A 16,528-nucleotide genomic window follows, 5' to 3' on the forward strand; every position below is an offset into this window, starting at 1 on the left:
TTCGTTATTTTGACAAATAAAAATAATAGTTAAGAGGACATACTGGTCGATGACAGTAGGGTATCCAGAATCTAGTGATATATTTAAATAGTGAGCCATTTTAACATGCTATTCCTGTAACTAAACAAAATGAGTAGGCTAAATTAGTTTATTTACCTAAATGATGTTAGTTTCAATCAGTCAGATATGAATTTTCAGATACTTGCATAACTAGCATTAAAAAGATACATTTAGCGACTCCAATTGTTAGCATAACAAAGGCCATAGAATCCAGAGACTATTGCATTCTCCCAAAAGTGCTTAAATAATAGCCTAAAATCTGAAGAATTACTTTAATACTTCAATAAAAATAACCCAATTCAAACATTTTCAAGGAAACAGAGCTCCTTGCTCTAGGCTACCGAATAATGGCTGAAAGAAAGTATATAGCTTGTCACTTCTGATTAGAGAACTGTGCCTCTGTGCTTTGAATGAGAGGCATGTCTGGTAATAGGAAGTGCAGATATTAAATTTAATAAAATAATGTGGAATACGATATATATGAAACTTGACCAAGTATAGCACAGAATGTAACATACATTAGCCTGCTCAGTCAACTACTGTGGCCTAGCATCTAATGACAGACTTAATTTCTATGTTCAAAGGCGAGTACTACAAAAATACAATTTTCAGATTATACAAATATTTTATCAGACTACATAACAAATTAAACCAAAATTGCCTGACATCTACATGAATGCATAACAATAGTAGGAAATTACAAGGACTTCAAACTATCATCTTTGAGATCATTATAAATAATTAGCTACAAAGATTCTGATGCTGAGATTTCAGATCATATTAACTACTGCAGATATATTTCTTTCCAGTTTCAAGAACTCATTCAGTTTTATTTTTTAGCACAATGGAGGACTCACAGTTTACATACTGCTTATTATGGAGGAAGTGCCTTATCTCTGATTGCTTCTTTAATCTAGCATTTCAACACAAATAACAACAAACAACAACAACAACAACAGCAACAGCAGCAGCAGCAGCGTTTTTCAATACATTAGCCCTCAGCATGTATTTTTGCTATTAAATAACAAGCTACAGTACCTCCTGTTTCCCAGCCTCCTACCCCATCATGGAACCATACAGTACCCATGACATGACTCTCTTAAGGGATTTAAAAAACAATTCAGCGAGCTAATCCCAGTAAACCCAGAATTAAAGTTCTTGTTTCCATATTTCACTTTCAAAATATTTAGAACTTTGACAGATATGACATTATGTTTTCATTAAAACAGCTGATTTCAAAATGCTGCACTGTGCAAAAACACCATAAACAGTTTATGATGAACTGCCACACTCTTAATTAAAACAATAAATCCAGCGCACAATATTTGTGCAGCCTCTGGTTTGACCTTTGCCTCTTGCTATCCACTACCAAAGCCGCTGCCTCATTCTGTGCACCAGATGTAGGTGGTTTTAAAACATGATCTGAAAGGCACTAAAGATAAAATAGGAGAAAATGTGCCATTACTCTTTGCGGTTATGATTAATTCAGTTCATATTTTACAATCTGGTTATGGAGTAAAACTGCAGACTTTACATCAAGTATTTGCCATTCAATATACCTAATGTATAAAAATGCCTGATATTTTAGAAAATGGCACAGGGCTAATTCACAGCCACCACAAGAAAGACAGAAATAGGAATAATAAAAAAAATAGGACAATGATTAGCTATCCATCTAAAATAATGAACCTATCTCAGCCATTTGATGGTCAGTTTTGTGCAATAAATGTGTGTGTTACAACAAAACAACCCAGTCTCTCTCTTATCTCTGTACTACCAGATTTTAGATTAAAATATCCCCTTAAATCTATCAGGTCTGCTCCTTGAACAGAAACCAGAGGGCATCAATTACTACTATATGCTGTAATGATAGTAAATTTGTCGTGCCTTCCTGAAGACAAAGTTAAATGCAATAACAACTCTGAGACTTAAGTTCAGAAACTGATCTAGGAGGCTGGACTGAAGGCTGGTGTGGTCCAGTAAGCATGTATAGAGGGGAGAAGCTGAATTCAAAAGGCTTCATCCTGTACACTGTTACTGATCAGCCTCACCAGAGTAGAGAGGCTGACTTCAGATCATTCATTATTTCGGATCTCTGACTACGCATAGAAGTAAAAATATGCCAGACCAGGCCCCATAGCAGAAGATGTCATTCAGCCCAGCAACCCCTTTGGGCCAGTCTGCAAAAGCATCGATTTACATTTTCCTTCAGTTTCATAAGGAATCAGCTTCATAAGCAACAAGAGCTACGCTACTTCATGTTCACGGTAAAGGGAGAGTGATATAGAGATATTCAATTTCAGAGGAAAAGTCGTCAAAATGTTTCGAAGTAACAAAGTTGGGATTAAATAAAGGTTCCCACAAGCCCTAGGTACTTAAGAGTTTCCCAATTCCACACCACACTGTAATGGAACAAATTCAACACAAAAACCTCCAGAGAATTAAAAAAGAAAAAATACCTTACTTTGCCAGTTCTCCTTGACTTGTTTGGAAGCAGGGGTCATGACTCCCTCTCTCTCTTCCTGAAGACTAATTTACAGGCACATCATTCTGCAAGTAAAAAAGAAACTACCTTTAAAAAAAATCCCAATTGCCCATTAAGAAAAGCAGATGGGAGCAAACACACATACAACTTTTCACTGCTTTCAGATCCTCTACATCATCAACTCAAGGCTGCTTTACTATACAAAGAGACACACCACTCTGTTGGAGAGCACAGAATTTCGGCATTTTATTATATGCAAGGAACTTGTATATATGTTCTGCATGGAAACAGAGTAAACCAAACCTTATATGTTTTCAGTGGCCATCAAATCAGATATAAGAGAATTCTTACTGAAGGACAAGGCACAATATAAACATTGTACTGAGAACCGCATTGTTTGCATTCAACTAGTTAGGGTTTTGCGTGATTTGGGTTTTTTTTAAAATAAAAGACAAGGATATTATCTTAAAAATAATTCATCATGAAGTTGTTTCCAGAGCATGGCTAAACCAAAAAAACACCACTGGGTTCAATCACTCAAAAAAAGAGATTTCAAAGCGTTCTTCAGCATGGGAAATAGGTATAATCATGTGCAGAGTTGAGCCGTGTATCTTCATGCTTCTCTTTCACATCACTATTGTACAAGAGCTTCCAGTGAGTGACGTGTTGAACTCAAAAATCTCTTCAGAAATGTTTTAGTTTTAGAGATGAAATGCATATATTGCTTAGCTTGTTTTAGATGCATTCTCAAAGGTTTAAAACAAAACCACATTTTTCCATAGGTCTATAAAAAGGACACTAAATTCATCTTCACATCTGACTTAGTGTAAGCAGGACTTTGAATATACATCTCAACAAGTGAAAAAGCTTATGTTCGGTACTGACCCACTGTGCCACCTAGAAAATCTTTTTTCAAATAGAATTTTAGGATTCTGTATAATGACAAAATGGTAGATACAGCCTTTGATTAAAATTCAGCCTCCACAATACAACTTGGAGTTGAAAGTCTAAATGGAAATCTGTTCTCTCTCCTTATAGTTGTAAAAAGATCAAAGAAAACCAAACCACACAGATGTGGTGGATGATGACAGCCACACACAGGCTAATATGTATGTGTCTCTTCAGCTGGCCACAACTTTCAACAGCATTTCATACATACCACTGTCAATGCAGCTCTACATTTGTGACACTGACCACACCGCACCTTATGCAGGGGTAGGAGGAGGGATGTTGTCCGTCTTGCTAGGGGGTCAGAGAGATAGAGGCACAGACGGTTTTGCAAATGCAGAGTGGGTCAGCGTGGCAACACTGACTCATCCCTCAGGGAGAAGGGCTGGGGAGTTGATAAATGACAAGCCTGGTGGGAGAAGCCCCTTTTCTCCAAAACAAGTGGAGCAGCACCTGCCCTCTGAACCCTTGGAAGTGGCAAAATACCAGGTTTGGTCAGGACCCCTGTGGCATTGCGCTAGCCGCTCCTTTCTAGGGAGGCTGGGAAGGAATTTTTCCCTCACTACCACTCTGGCCAAGGTGGTGGGGTGGGGGAAAATTTCACCTTCCCCACAGTGGGTTCAGGGAGGGCTTTATTACAGAGAGTAGGGAAGGGACTTACATAATGAGTTGTGACATCATATCCTAAGTGTGGGGTGGATGTCCAGTGCATGTACCCCACAGGGAAGGGAAAGAGGAACTAGATATATGGCTTGGTAAAGGATTTAAAAGTGGTGTTTGTTAAAGGAGAGTAAGGGGGCTCCCATGACTGGCACGGCAGGAAGCCAACCCCACGGTTCCTTTATAGCCCACCTTAACCTTCATTTGGGGGGAAGGGAAATGATAAGGTCACAGCAATGGGCTGGTTGGGGACTAGGATATAAAAAGTAGGGGCTGACAGAAGCCCCTGGGTAGATATTGAAATGATAATGGAGTTGCCAGCACTGTACATTTTTATCTGCCGGGTAGTCCCAGACATCTAATAATAAAGTTGCAGCCTGATTAAGCCATATCCATTGCCTCCTATCTGTCTTTTAGTATAGTCGGACATCATGACACAGGTAAATGAACGTACTGCTAATGCAGGCCTAGAGGGATTATCCTGTGATGCGAGAAATATCCAGATTTAGAGCCTAATCCCACAAACCTTCTACATGCTCTACTCATGTTATAATCAATGGGAGGTCCACACCAAAAAAAAAAAAGGAGCAATCCAGGGTCTATCCCTAAATTCAGTGTGCTAAATCCTTTAGTGGCCCAATTGCATCAGACGACAATACACCATAATTTGGCTATTGATTCATATTGCCAGATAGGCAAGTTAAATGCAGCACTGAAACCTTATCACAGACTATAAACCCTCTAACTCAAGAGCTGGAAGACACTTAAAAGCCACAACACAACTAGCATGCGGTAAGGAGGAGGTACAGTATCTCAGTACAAGTTTGTATGTGAAAGCCTCAAATATTGTACATAATTCCTTATGGGAAGGTGTCCCTTAATTCAGTTCTCAGGCCATTCTAGGTGAAGAAGGTTAAACCTCAGATGATTTGAGCTCAACCTTACCAAAAAAAGAATCACTTATATTGTAGAAAAGTGAATGCGATTAATGGCCTGGGTATAGGACTAGGAACCAGGAATTCCTGAATTCTGATTCTGACTTTGACAGTGACTGTCGCTGTAGCATTCTGCAGTTTGTATGGTTTCTCTGCCTCCATTTCCTCATTTGTAAAATGGGGGAGGGAAAATACTTGCATCCTGTGCAAAACTGTTGGAAGAAGCAATTAGCTCAGGGGTCCCCAACGTGGTGCCCGCAGGTGCCATGGCGCCCGCCAGGGTGTCTAAGTGTGCCCGCATACTGGCCGGCGGGCGAGCATCCAGCAAAATGCCACTGACAAGCAGCGTCATCCAGAGGCGTTGCCACCAAAATGCTGCCAAATCGGCAGCATTTCGACAGCAACGCCTTTGGATGACGCTGCTTGTCAGCGGCATTTCGGTGGCGATGCCTATTGACATTGCCACTTGTTGGTGGCATTTCGGTGGATGCTCATCTGCCGCCACAGTCCTCCGTGGCTCGTCATCTGGCACCCGCCAGACGAAAAAAGGTTGGGGACCACTGAATTAGCTAATGTCTGTAAAGCATGAGGTATTCTTGTAGCCTGTCCATAACATACTCAAAAGGGTAAAATTTTCAAAAAGCACTTGAGTAAATTAGAAGCCTACCTCCCATTTTCAAAAGTGAAAGCCAAAAGGAGAGTAAAGGAAAATGAAAATTATTAGGGGTATGGAACAGCTTCTATATGAGGAGAGATTAATAGGACTGGGACTTTTCTGCTTGGAAAAGAAATGACTAAGGGGGAATATGATAGAGGACTATAAAATCATGATTGGTGTGTAGAAAGTAAATAAGGAAGTGTTATTTACTCCTTCTCATAATACAAGAACTAGGGATCACCAAATGAAATGGGCAGCAAACTTAAAACAAAGAAAATAATGTCTTTCTTCACACAACGCACAGTCAACCTGTGGAACTCTTTGCCAGAGAATGTTGTGAAGGTCAAGACTATAACGGGGTTCTAAAAAGAAAAAAAAACTAGATAAGTTCATGGAGGATGGGTCCATCAATGGCTATTAACCAGGATGGGCAGGGATGCAAAACCATGCTCTGAAGTGTCGCTAGCCTCCGCATACCAAAAGCTAGGAATGGGCGACAGGGGTGGATCACTTGATGATTACCTCTTCTGTTCATTCCCTCGGAAGCACCTGGCATTGGCCACTGTCGGAAGACAGGATACTGGGCTGGATGGACCATTGGTCTGACCCAGTATGAACATTCTTATGTTCTTATGACATAAGCACCAATGTTTGTAAGTTCCTTCTGAAAATGCCATTTAGACCTCTAAGTCACTTTGGAAAACTTTACCCAAAATCTTTAAACTATTGTATAAATATAATTGGTGGAACTCATTCTAAGTGCACCAGATTTCTTCATTTGAGTCTGTTTGGATTGCTCTTCATGAATATATGCTATGCTTTAGTAATATACATCTAAGTGAAAGGCAGAGTATTTCTAACTGCTTAGTTGACACTTATTTATTAACTGAACATTACAAATCTAGAAGATGGCATGATGGAACAGGATTGCTAAATGTAACCATCAAAACATGCCACAATTTAAGTATAGCTGGGCAGTTTACTTCTGTTCAAAAAAATACTAGATATTTGAATAGTACCATCTCTCACAATATTTCAGGGCAGGAAGATGGGAGGCATTTTAGTTTTTTTTAATCCTTTGCTCCTGGAGTTAATGATTACATAAGAATCTCAACTTTCATTTATTAACAATGCCTCTAACAAGCCCCATTGTTGCAGAGTAAAGCTCAAATACATGACCCAAATGTACCCTCAGATTCAAAACCCAGAAAACAAAGAATCCAAAATGAATTTTTCAGATCTCATGATTTTCAAGCTCACATTATGATTTTAGGGGCCTGACTCATGACTTCTGAATGCTTGGGGTTGGCAATATTGTATTAGTCTTGCACAATTCTCAAGGAAAAAGTTACCAGCCCAGGCAAAAATCTAGCCTACCCTTACTATAAACATCAATACATGAACAACTTCTCCCCACACATCCAGACACACACATGCTATATATGCACATCTCCTCTGCATACCATATTCCCAGTGGGACCTACTGTTCTTCTCTCTGGTGGTAGGGGTAACTCAGAGGATTCAGTCTGTACTCTTCCAGCTTCTCCTCCACTTGTTCTGCTTCTGAACTGAGTGAATGAGAGGAGCAGCTGCTTTCACAGTGTCTGGTGGCTGCAGCATCAATTATACTAATTTCACAGATCTAAGGTTTTCTTTTTAACTATAAGGGCTTTTTAACTGAAGGCTCAGATTCGGCAAAGTTTGTTGGCATTATGTGCCCAAGGAAGCTTTCTACTTACCCTGGACAAGCAGGCAAGATGAATTTTGCAAGGCTGCTCTAGATGGACCAGGATTACTGGACCATCAGATTTTCCGCAGCCCTACCACTGGGGATTGTGGCACAATGGGCTCTCACCATCTGAGCCAGCTGGTGAGAGCCCATTGTGCCACAATCCCCAGTGGTAGGGCTGCGGAAAATCTGATGGTCCAGTAATCCTGGTCCATCTAAAGCAGCCTTGCAAAATTCATCTTGCCTGCTTGTCCAGGGTAAGTAGAAAGCTTCCTTGGGCACCAGATATCCTGATTTTATAGGGACAGTCCCGATTGGGGGGGCTTTTTCTTATATAGGCTCCTATTACCCCCACCCCCTGTCCTGATTTTTCACACTTGCTATCTGGTCACCCTAGATGCAGCCAACCTTTCCCAGGAAATATACCAAAAAGGCTGAATGATGGAAAGAAACATTTTACAAGGGATGCATATAAACACACATTTGCCCAGATTCTACCTTCAAGAGACTAAAATGTAAATCCAGAGCAACTCTGACTTCAGCAGTTAGTCTGTGTTTACTCTGATGTGACTGAAAGCTGAACAAACCATACTATATATTATTTTCAAACTGCCAATGCCTCTTAAAGCCTAAATCCTACAATGATTTCTGTGTAGGCAAATTCCAGGGGTTCCATGTGGGCCAGTGGATCTCACCATGCACAGCTCACTGCAGGATCAAGGTCTTCACTTTCTTTTGTTATAGAGTTAAAGGGATCATGAGCCCTTTCAGTACAGGAAGGACCATTACCACTGTACCAAGATGGATCAACTGCCTTACCATTAACACCCAGGACCGTCAGACTTCACCTTTGTTCTGTTGGCTCCCAGTTCCTCACCACTCCCATTTCTGCTCCCAGCTCCTGTCTCCTAGCCCAGCTAGTCCCAGTTCCTCCTGCAAAAGGCTTCTCACTGAATCTCAGTCTCCTCCCAAGCTCCCAGTTCCAGTTCAAGAGTTACTGCCCTCAGTTCCAGTGCCTAGCTTCATAATGGTCAGCAGCAGCAGCCAGGAGGAGCAACGGCAGGGAATGTCCTGCCCTGAAAGTGCTGTACTGGAGCATGCTCAGTACAGAGGGAATCTTCCGAACATTGAGCTGCCAAACTCTAACAAACCTCTACTGAACATGTACAAACTGAAATTGTTCCAAGGCTCATAACATGGCCAAATTTGGGTGTTTTTCCCCCAATGGAACAGCAAAAGGCACTTCCCTCAGACAAATGGCCACTGTCAAGTTCCTGCTCTAACACATGGAGGTGCTAAAACAACATATTTTTACCTAATCTACTTAATGGAAATGGCTGAACAGTTTTAGTTGAAACTTTCCAAAAAATTCAGACTGAAGCAGACACTTGGCATGGAAAATTTCAGGCTAAAGTTTGACAAACTTTTAGACAACTGAAAACAGGGTTTTATAATGGGAAGTGTTGGGCAACCTAGAATAAAGGTGTTGCTACCAGCACTGCCTATAATAAGTAATTTTAAGGCATACACCAAGGGGGATATTCTTTTAGAAGAAAACATTGCTCTAGTGTGCATTTTACATACACACACACACACACCATTTAAATATGTTGTAAGTAGGAATTTTGCTAAAGATCCAGTCCATTCTACTCCAATTTCCAGTAGACGCTTTTCAGAAGAATATTTTGAGTCCCTGCAATGATTAAATCTCTTTCTTTTCCTTTCCCTTCCTGGAAGTCTATTCAAAGGAGTTGGTCAATTTTGATCAGGATCCTGGTGTACAGTCAGTGTCTCACAAAATGGCTCTGCACAGCTTTAAAATAGTCAAGTTCGGATTCAGAAAGAATACTGAGTGTATAATAGATATGAATAGCATCACATCTACATACAGCATACAGATTGGGATAGGAAAATACTAGTGCAGGTAACAACCTTCCCTTTTCAACCATGAAACATCTACACTGTTATCTCCTGCTCAACAATATTTACACTAAGTAAATGCACAAAGGAAAAAATTATGCCCAGAGAGAGATAAAGCAGCCAAAACCAAGTGCCAGCTGCATGGCCATGTGACAAACTCAGAGGTAAGTGCAATTGTTCCAAAGCTAAAACTACAACCACCTGACGAACTGACTGAAGTCAGATAAAGGGTGTAAAATAGCATCACCCATCTCTGGGAATTTCCATTAGGTCTCCTTACTGTCAGCAAGCTGGAGACAATAAACAGAGTTCAACATGATGTAGAAACCACAAGACCACTGTTAAAAAAATACTTCTTTAAATTCTTTAAGCTAAAATAAAAAAAAGAAATGGAGGGGAAAATATAAATTTATCTCTAGCCCATCTCATTAGCATTACCTGATCATAGAACATCACTCCTTCACTTAGAGCTCTATACTCGTTGTCCATCTCATCTCACAGAGAAAAATGCATTGTGCACAATAAACGGGATTCATGTTCTTGTCTACTGTACATAAGGAACCAGCTCTTTGCCAGGATTTTTTTAAACATTGAATGCTAGCCAAGCCTGATCTTCAGAGTGGCCAACCCCTCCACAACTATGAATGACTTCAGCATGCTCAGCATCTCTGAAAATCAAGCCACAATCTTGTTCCCTTTTTCCAAAGTGGCCTGAACAGGGGATTGGAAGTCACAACACCTGACTTGTATTGATGGTTTTGCCTCTAATTAATGAGCAGCAAAGAATCCTGTGGCACCTTATAGACTAACAGACGTTTTGCAGCATGAGCTTTCATGGGTGAATGCCCACTTCGTCGGATGCAAGAGTGGAAAAAACTCTAATTAATTAGGAGACTTGGACCTATCACTTAACTTCAGATTAAAGAAACCATCTGTAAAGTAGGCATACCACCAACTACCTGAACTGGGATGTCTGCAACTCTCTTAGAGATATGATTTCAATCTGTCTGTAGATTCAAGACAACAACTCAGTCTTGTTTGCCCTTCAGAATTGGGACATTCCATTATGTTTGCAAAATGCTCATGGCATCTTGTTACTGCTTTTCAAAGCAAATCTATACTAATAAGTGGACAAAATTTGGAAAGTTCTCCTGTAATTAAAAGGTTTAGACATTTTCTTTAAAATGAAAATTAAGTTCTGCATAACAAACCAAAAAGAACAGAAATCCCCAAAAATCTACAAGCAGACCTTAAATCTGCCCAAGAGCATGGAATTTCTGCAATATTTATTTCCGGTGTTCCTAAATTATTCTCATTTTCAATACCTTTTTCTTTAGGCATACTCTGAATCACAAAGGATTAAAGAATTTGTGAAGAGTGGAGTGAAAAGAATGAAATATAGGCTGGAGATACACCCTCATTTAACCTTCTGTCAAAGGAGCTTCAAGGGAACTGGACAACAGAAGATCAGGATGTGGAGCAGAGGAGTCATTCAGGCCTACAGTCTTAAATGTAAAGATTCAATCCACAAGGTGGCAGAATGTAAATATGACACTGCATAGGCTCCACGCCTGCCTCACATTAGGCTTCAGGCCCAATATTCAGCTTTTCCTTTGGGATGGGTGGGGATTTCTCAGGCAGCCTCCAAGATCTGAAGACGGTAGCATGGTGCCATGGCAGCAGGACGCAGGTGCTATTCAGTGACTGCAGGCAGCGCAACCAGGAAAGTGAAGCTGAATTAAACAGAGAAGGAAGAGAGTGTCCAAACTTTCAAGAAGCCTGGACCATTCTCTGGACTCACTTAAAGCTAGAGATATTATTTTCCTGATCTTACAAATAAGACACTTACTTGATGGCCATTTACTTTATTTTTAAAGCAGAGAGAAACCCAGAACAACTGGGTAGAAAGGCAGCCTAAAACAAAATCTCCGGTTTCCATATAACACTGTACATGGACATGATAGGTCCCTTTCTGCTTGCAAAGAATCTGAGGTTGGGGACAGAGGAAAGAAGGTCCCAGTGACTTCTACAGGGTGTCTCAAAAAGAAGTACAACATACAGGTGAGACCCATATTATAATAAAGAAATGTACTAAAAAATTTTAAATGGCTAATATTTGAATAATCTATGTTATTTCCCATATATTTATAGAGGGACACCATGTTCTAATATAAATAGCATGAGTTCCCCTTTTAAAGCTGGTGAGTTTCTCCAGGGATAACAAGTATACCTAACTATTTAATGGTGGTAATTTGAAGCAATAAGTCAATTATAGACAACTGGTGTTACAAATGAGCTCTCGGTTGTCTGCTTTATGAATACCCTTGAATCAACTAATACACATGCAGCATATATATGCACATGCACGCACACATGGACCCTTCAGTTTTCAGAGGTGCCACTGACATCAGCTGTATAAAGAACTGAGCTGAATGCAGGACTATTTTTGGATTATATGGGGTAAGGATTTAAGATCACAAACATCTATCAAAGAAAAAAAAGTATGTGTATGCTAACATTATCCATTGATCCTCCACCATCCTAGACCATCCATTGACTTAAGAATCTACCTGTACAAAGAAAAAAAATGGTGGATTGCACTAGACTCCAATCAAAATGCATACAGTTAACTTAATATTGCCCAAGGGTGTTCATTTAGTATCACTATTACATTTTTATGGCTTTGTACAAAAGCTAATAACTTCTGGTCTGAAGTTCTTTACTCATTCATTTAATTCCATACAATGTTACCAAATGACCCAAGTAACATAGGGTCTGTGAGGTGCTGAGTGCTCTCAACTCCTATTATCTTCCTGGGAAGTTCCACACATGACTGATTACATGATCAGTACCTATCTGCCAATTTTATGGGACTTAAATCAGAGCCAAGGGATTCTTAGCACCTGGCAGAATCAGGCCACTATCTTTTAGGAAATCTTCTTTATTGTTCTCCTAACTCAAAGAATTGAAAAAGATGGATTTCATATTCTTTTACAATAATGAAATGATGTATGCTTCCAAACTAGATGTTTTTCTGGTTGCAGTTTCCTGTTCTTGGAGAGTTATTTGAGGATTGAGGCCTATGGGGGTCATGGTAAGGTGTGGGATGTCATGTTAATTTTGTATATCAGGGTGTGGGGGTGCGTATAAAGAGCAGGAATCTTTTCTATTGAGCTTTGATGTAATACACCACAATGCGTTTGTGTTTAGTACTTTTTGTTAGCATCACAAGAATTAAAATAATTGTTCATTGATTAATATGATCCAGCAAACCCATGTAGCCACCTATGCTTAATTGAAAAGTGGCCTGGCACCTCAGGCTAAGGAAAAGTTTTTTGTTTGAATTCAGATTTAATTTAAGGAAGAAACAAATATTTAAATTATTTTTCTAGTATACTCTTAATTCTTTCCCTACCACACTGGTTACTTCTTGTACACTACGCTGAAACTCCATTTAAGGTTCAAACAGATATGTAATCTTCTGGAGCTAACAGCAGTGTCAGTCCACAGATAAAGCAAGAAATAGGCCCCAGAAATTTAAGGCTTGTTTTAAACTGTTTAGAGTTCAGCCATCAGGCTAAAGACAACAAGTTATTAGTCATAGTATTACCGTAGTACATAATAATCTTAGTCACAGATCAGGTCCCCTTTGTGCTAGGCACGGTACAAATACAGAACAAAAAAAGTGTCTGTGCTCCAAAGAACTTCCCATATGTTCTCATCATAGATAGGTTAGAGGGCTCCCTGGATCACAGACGAAACTACTATAAACTTTGTATATAAAAAGGGAATTTCTTAGCAAACTGAGAGAACAAGAAAAAAAAATACTTATTTACCTTGTCTTGCATCCTATTATTACAATCTCAGACAGTTCACCTCTTCTCATCTCATTTGTAAACTGTATTACACATGCAGAATGTGGCAATGTGCAGTTGTCACTGTAAATAATTGTGAAGGGTCAGAAGCAAGGATTAATTTTTAAAAAAAACAAACCCTACTTGAGGCATGACCATGTGAAATACTCCATTATTCTGGTGATTGGAAACTCTTAATTTGGAGCGGTGTTTAAACATATGGTTGAGGTGACCCAGAAAAAAAAATTGTTGAATACAAGACACATTGAACTTTTCTGAACATTTGGAGTTATTAAATTGAATCCAGCAGGCTTTACTCAAGCAAGACTTCCACCACGATTAATGGGAATTTTGTGTGAATAAGGCCTTGAAAATTTTGTCCCTTTTTAAAATTAGCACAAACCTTAAGCACTGGACAAAGTAACATTGTCAAAAAAATTCCCATAAAAAAAACTCAATGAGTTTTATTTTGTCATTATAATTGAGTTTTGATAGGATGGTGCAATCACTGGGGCTACAGAGGAAAGGAGGATATGTTCACACCCCATGTTTTATTAGCCTGCATATGTCCGTCCACGTGCAACTGCAGGGCTAAGGCATTCTCGTGCTCAACTTTTGGGGGGGGTTGCGCACAACTGGGAGCAGGCCACGTGAAATGGGGCACACACTGATCCTGAACTCCCCATAAACAATTCTGAATTCTCTGATCTTGTTATGAATTTTTTTCCCCAAATGCAAGACTGCAAAATGCATGAAAAGTGAGTAATTCAATTAAGTATCTATTCTGAGCTGGAAAAGACCATTCAGTTAGAACCAGCAGAGCGCTAGTTTAACCCTGGTGCTCAGAATTCCCAAGCAAGTCAGCACATTAAGCCAGCTCTTCAACTTAAGAACAATTACTGTCATTTATCAGCCTGAATAGCAATAATGCACAAATCGACAGCTTTCAAGAGGCAAAGAGCAAGCTAGGTATAATGATATGCAAAGCCACAGCACTCTACATTTTGAACTGTCTTCATACCATCAATACATCTCCTAGTACCTACAATTTATCAATACAAATGTGGTGCACAATGAAGGCAGGACCGAGAAGATAAATATGAACAGGGTGGAATAAAAAGGTTCAAGAATGTTTGAATTTTATAATGATGAAGTACAGATCACATTCTTACAGCATTTTACATGCAGTGACCGGATCACATCAAGTTTTATTCAGCAAGAGGAAGCCAGGATAAGAGATCATCTTTCTTTCAAATGGTTGTAAGCAGCTGCTGCTGCTTTTGTTTTTTCTTCCTTTTCTTTTTTCCCCATTTCTATTGCAATCATGCAGAAAAGTAGCTGAATAGACATGGTTACTTATATCAAAGTACATAATTACTTCACTATTTTTCGTTCAAAGATGTGTAATATATACAGCTATACAGTAAGCATCATGTGAATCTGGATGTCTTAAATTACAATAAATCTTACTAATAGCAGACCAGGTGAAAACCCAAGTAGTAATCAAAAGAATTACAGGAGACTGCATTAATACATATCTAATAACCACTGATACCATATGAAACTGTAGGCTGTATTGCAACTTATAACCTTATATTTTTCATCTTCCAAACATTACTCCAAGCCCACTTCAGTCACTACAGTTCTATTTGGTTCAACGGTTCCATTATGAACCATGTTTCAGAGTGTTTATATGAGCCATAAACATTTGCTTTTGGCTGAATCTTGCATACACAATCTCTGCTTGCAAGCAATTTTTTTAAACTATTTTTTCAAGAGGACCTAATTATATGTTAGAAAAGAAACTCATGAACTGGTACATTTAAAATGAGAGCTAACTAGAACCTTTGCCCAAAAGGGAACACATACCCTTGTAATTAAAGTACAGGGCTGTGAGTCAGGTGACCAAGGGCCCTGCCAGAGACTTTCTGTGTGACCTTGAGCAAGTCACTTAACTTCTTGCTGCCTCGGTTCACCTATAGGGACTTAATTTTCTAAACGCAGGGTGGAGATTTTCATAAGAATGCAGTTGATGCAGGTGTTTTTTCCCCCCCCGTGAACTCTGGAATTTCAGTTTCCAGAAACACTTGTATGATATTCATAGATGGATGGGTCAGAGCAATCTTGTCCTCAATTCTCAGAAGGCAGCACTTGCTAGCAGGCACAGGTCATTTGTACAAGACAGCTCGCTTACTGAAAGGTTTAAATTTGGAGCATCAAACTTTCACATTATTTCAGTCTGGAGGGAAAATGAACTTCCTTTGTATTTTGCTACCTTTCTAGAATTCATTAATCTTTAAATGTGGCTTTTTGGACAATTTAATACTTATTCTTTGAAACTCTTTTCACTGTCAGTCCGTATATTTGCCCCCTTTGATATTAACCAACATCTCCCATCTCACCAAACCAGTCTTCTTCCCATTGGCCTTCAAACAAGCCACCTCTCATACCTGGAATGCTCTTCTCCTATCTAGGCAACAAGTAGTAGTAATGTTCACTGTGTTGGAGCAATGGGCCACTGATTAGCCCAACAGACAGAGCCACTAAAAGTTAATTCATCAGCACATCCTAATTATATTAAAGCCCTTCAAGAGAAAAAAGCAGAGGAGAAACTTTTCGCAGGTGGACATGAAAGAGCTCTATTTCCTTTCTATATACAGGAACATAGAAACTGCCATACTGCGTCAGACCAGTGGTGTATCTACTCTAGTATTTTGTCATCCACAATGGCTAGTAGCAGCTGCTTCACAGCAAGGTGCAAGAAACAATGAAGTAGCAGTTACTGGGTAACCTGCCAAAAGGGAAAGTTTCTTCCTAAACCTCAATATCAATTAGATGCCTGTATATGCCCTGAAGCATATGGACTTTTTAAACATTACTATTTTAACTCTTGATGTTTCTAATCTACAAAACTATTTAATCCTTTTCTTAAATCTTTCTAAGTTCTTGACTTCAATATCTCATTTAATTATTTGGATCCCTATACCCCTGGCACCAATAAAGATAAAAATTAAATATAATACTCCAGCATTGGGGTACCAAGTTTGTAGAAATTTTGGTGGTGCCCAGAACCGCCCCTCCAACTCTGCCCCCCCAAAAACTCCACCCCCCACCTGCTTAAGGCTCTGGGAGGGCATTTGGGTGGAGGGAGGAGGCCTGGGGTGCAGACCTTGGGTTGGGGATTAGGGTGCAGGAGGGGTGCAGGGTGCAGGCTCTGGGAGTGAGTTTGGGTGCTGGGTGCAGGCTCCGGGCTGGGACAGGGGTGGGTGTGCGTGTGCA

General features: G+C 39.7%; 1 long non-coding RNA gene across 1 annotated transcript in view; it reads right to left on the reverse strand.

Moving 5' to 3' along the window:
• Positions 1–2,522: 2,522 nt before the first annotated feature.
• Positions 2,523–16,528, reverse strand: part of LOC123349561 — a 56,758-nt gene continuing 42,752 nt past the window's right edge. The window contains exon 3 of the long non-coding RNA XR_006573586.1: positions 2,523–2,610. This is a non-coding gene — a long non-coding RNA (uncharacterized LOC123349561). The remainder of the gene's footprint in view (positions 2,611–16,528) is intronic.

Source organism: Mauremys mutica, chromosome 14 (genome assembly GCF_020497125.1).
Source record: "Mauremys mutica isolate MM-2020 ecotype Southern chromosome 14, ASM2049712v1, whole genome shotgun sequence".
In the NCBI taxonomy this organism is placed as follows: Eukaryota; Metazoa; Chordata; order Testudines; family Geoemydidae; genus Mauremys; species Mauremys mutica.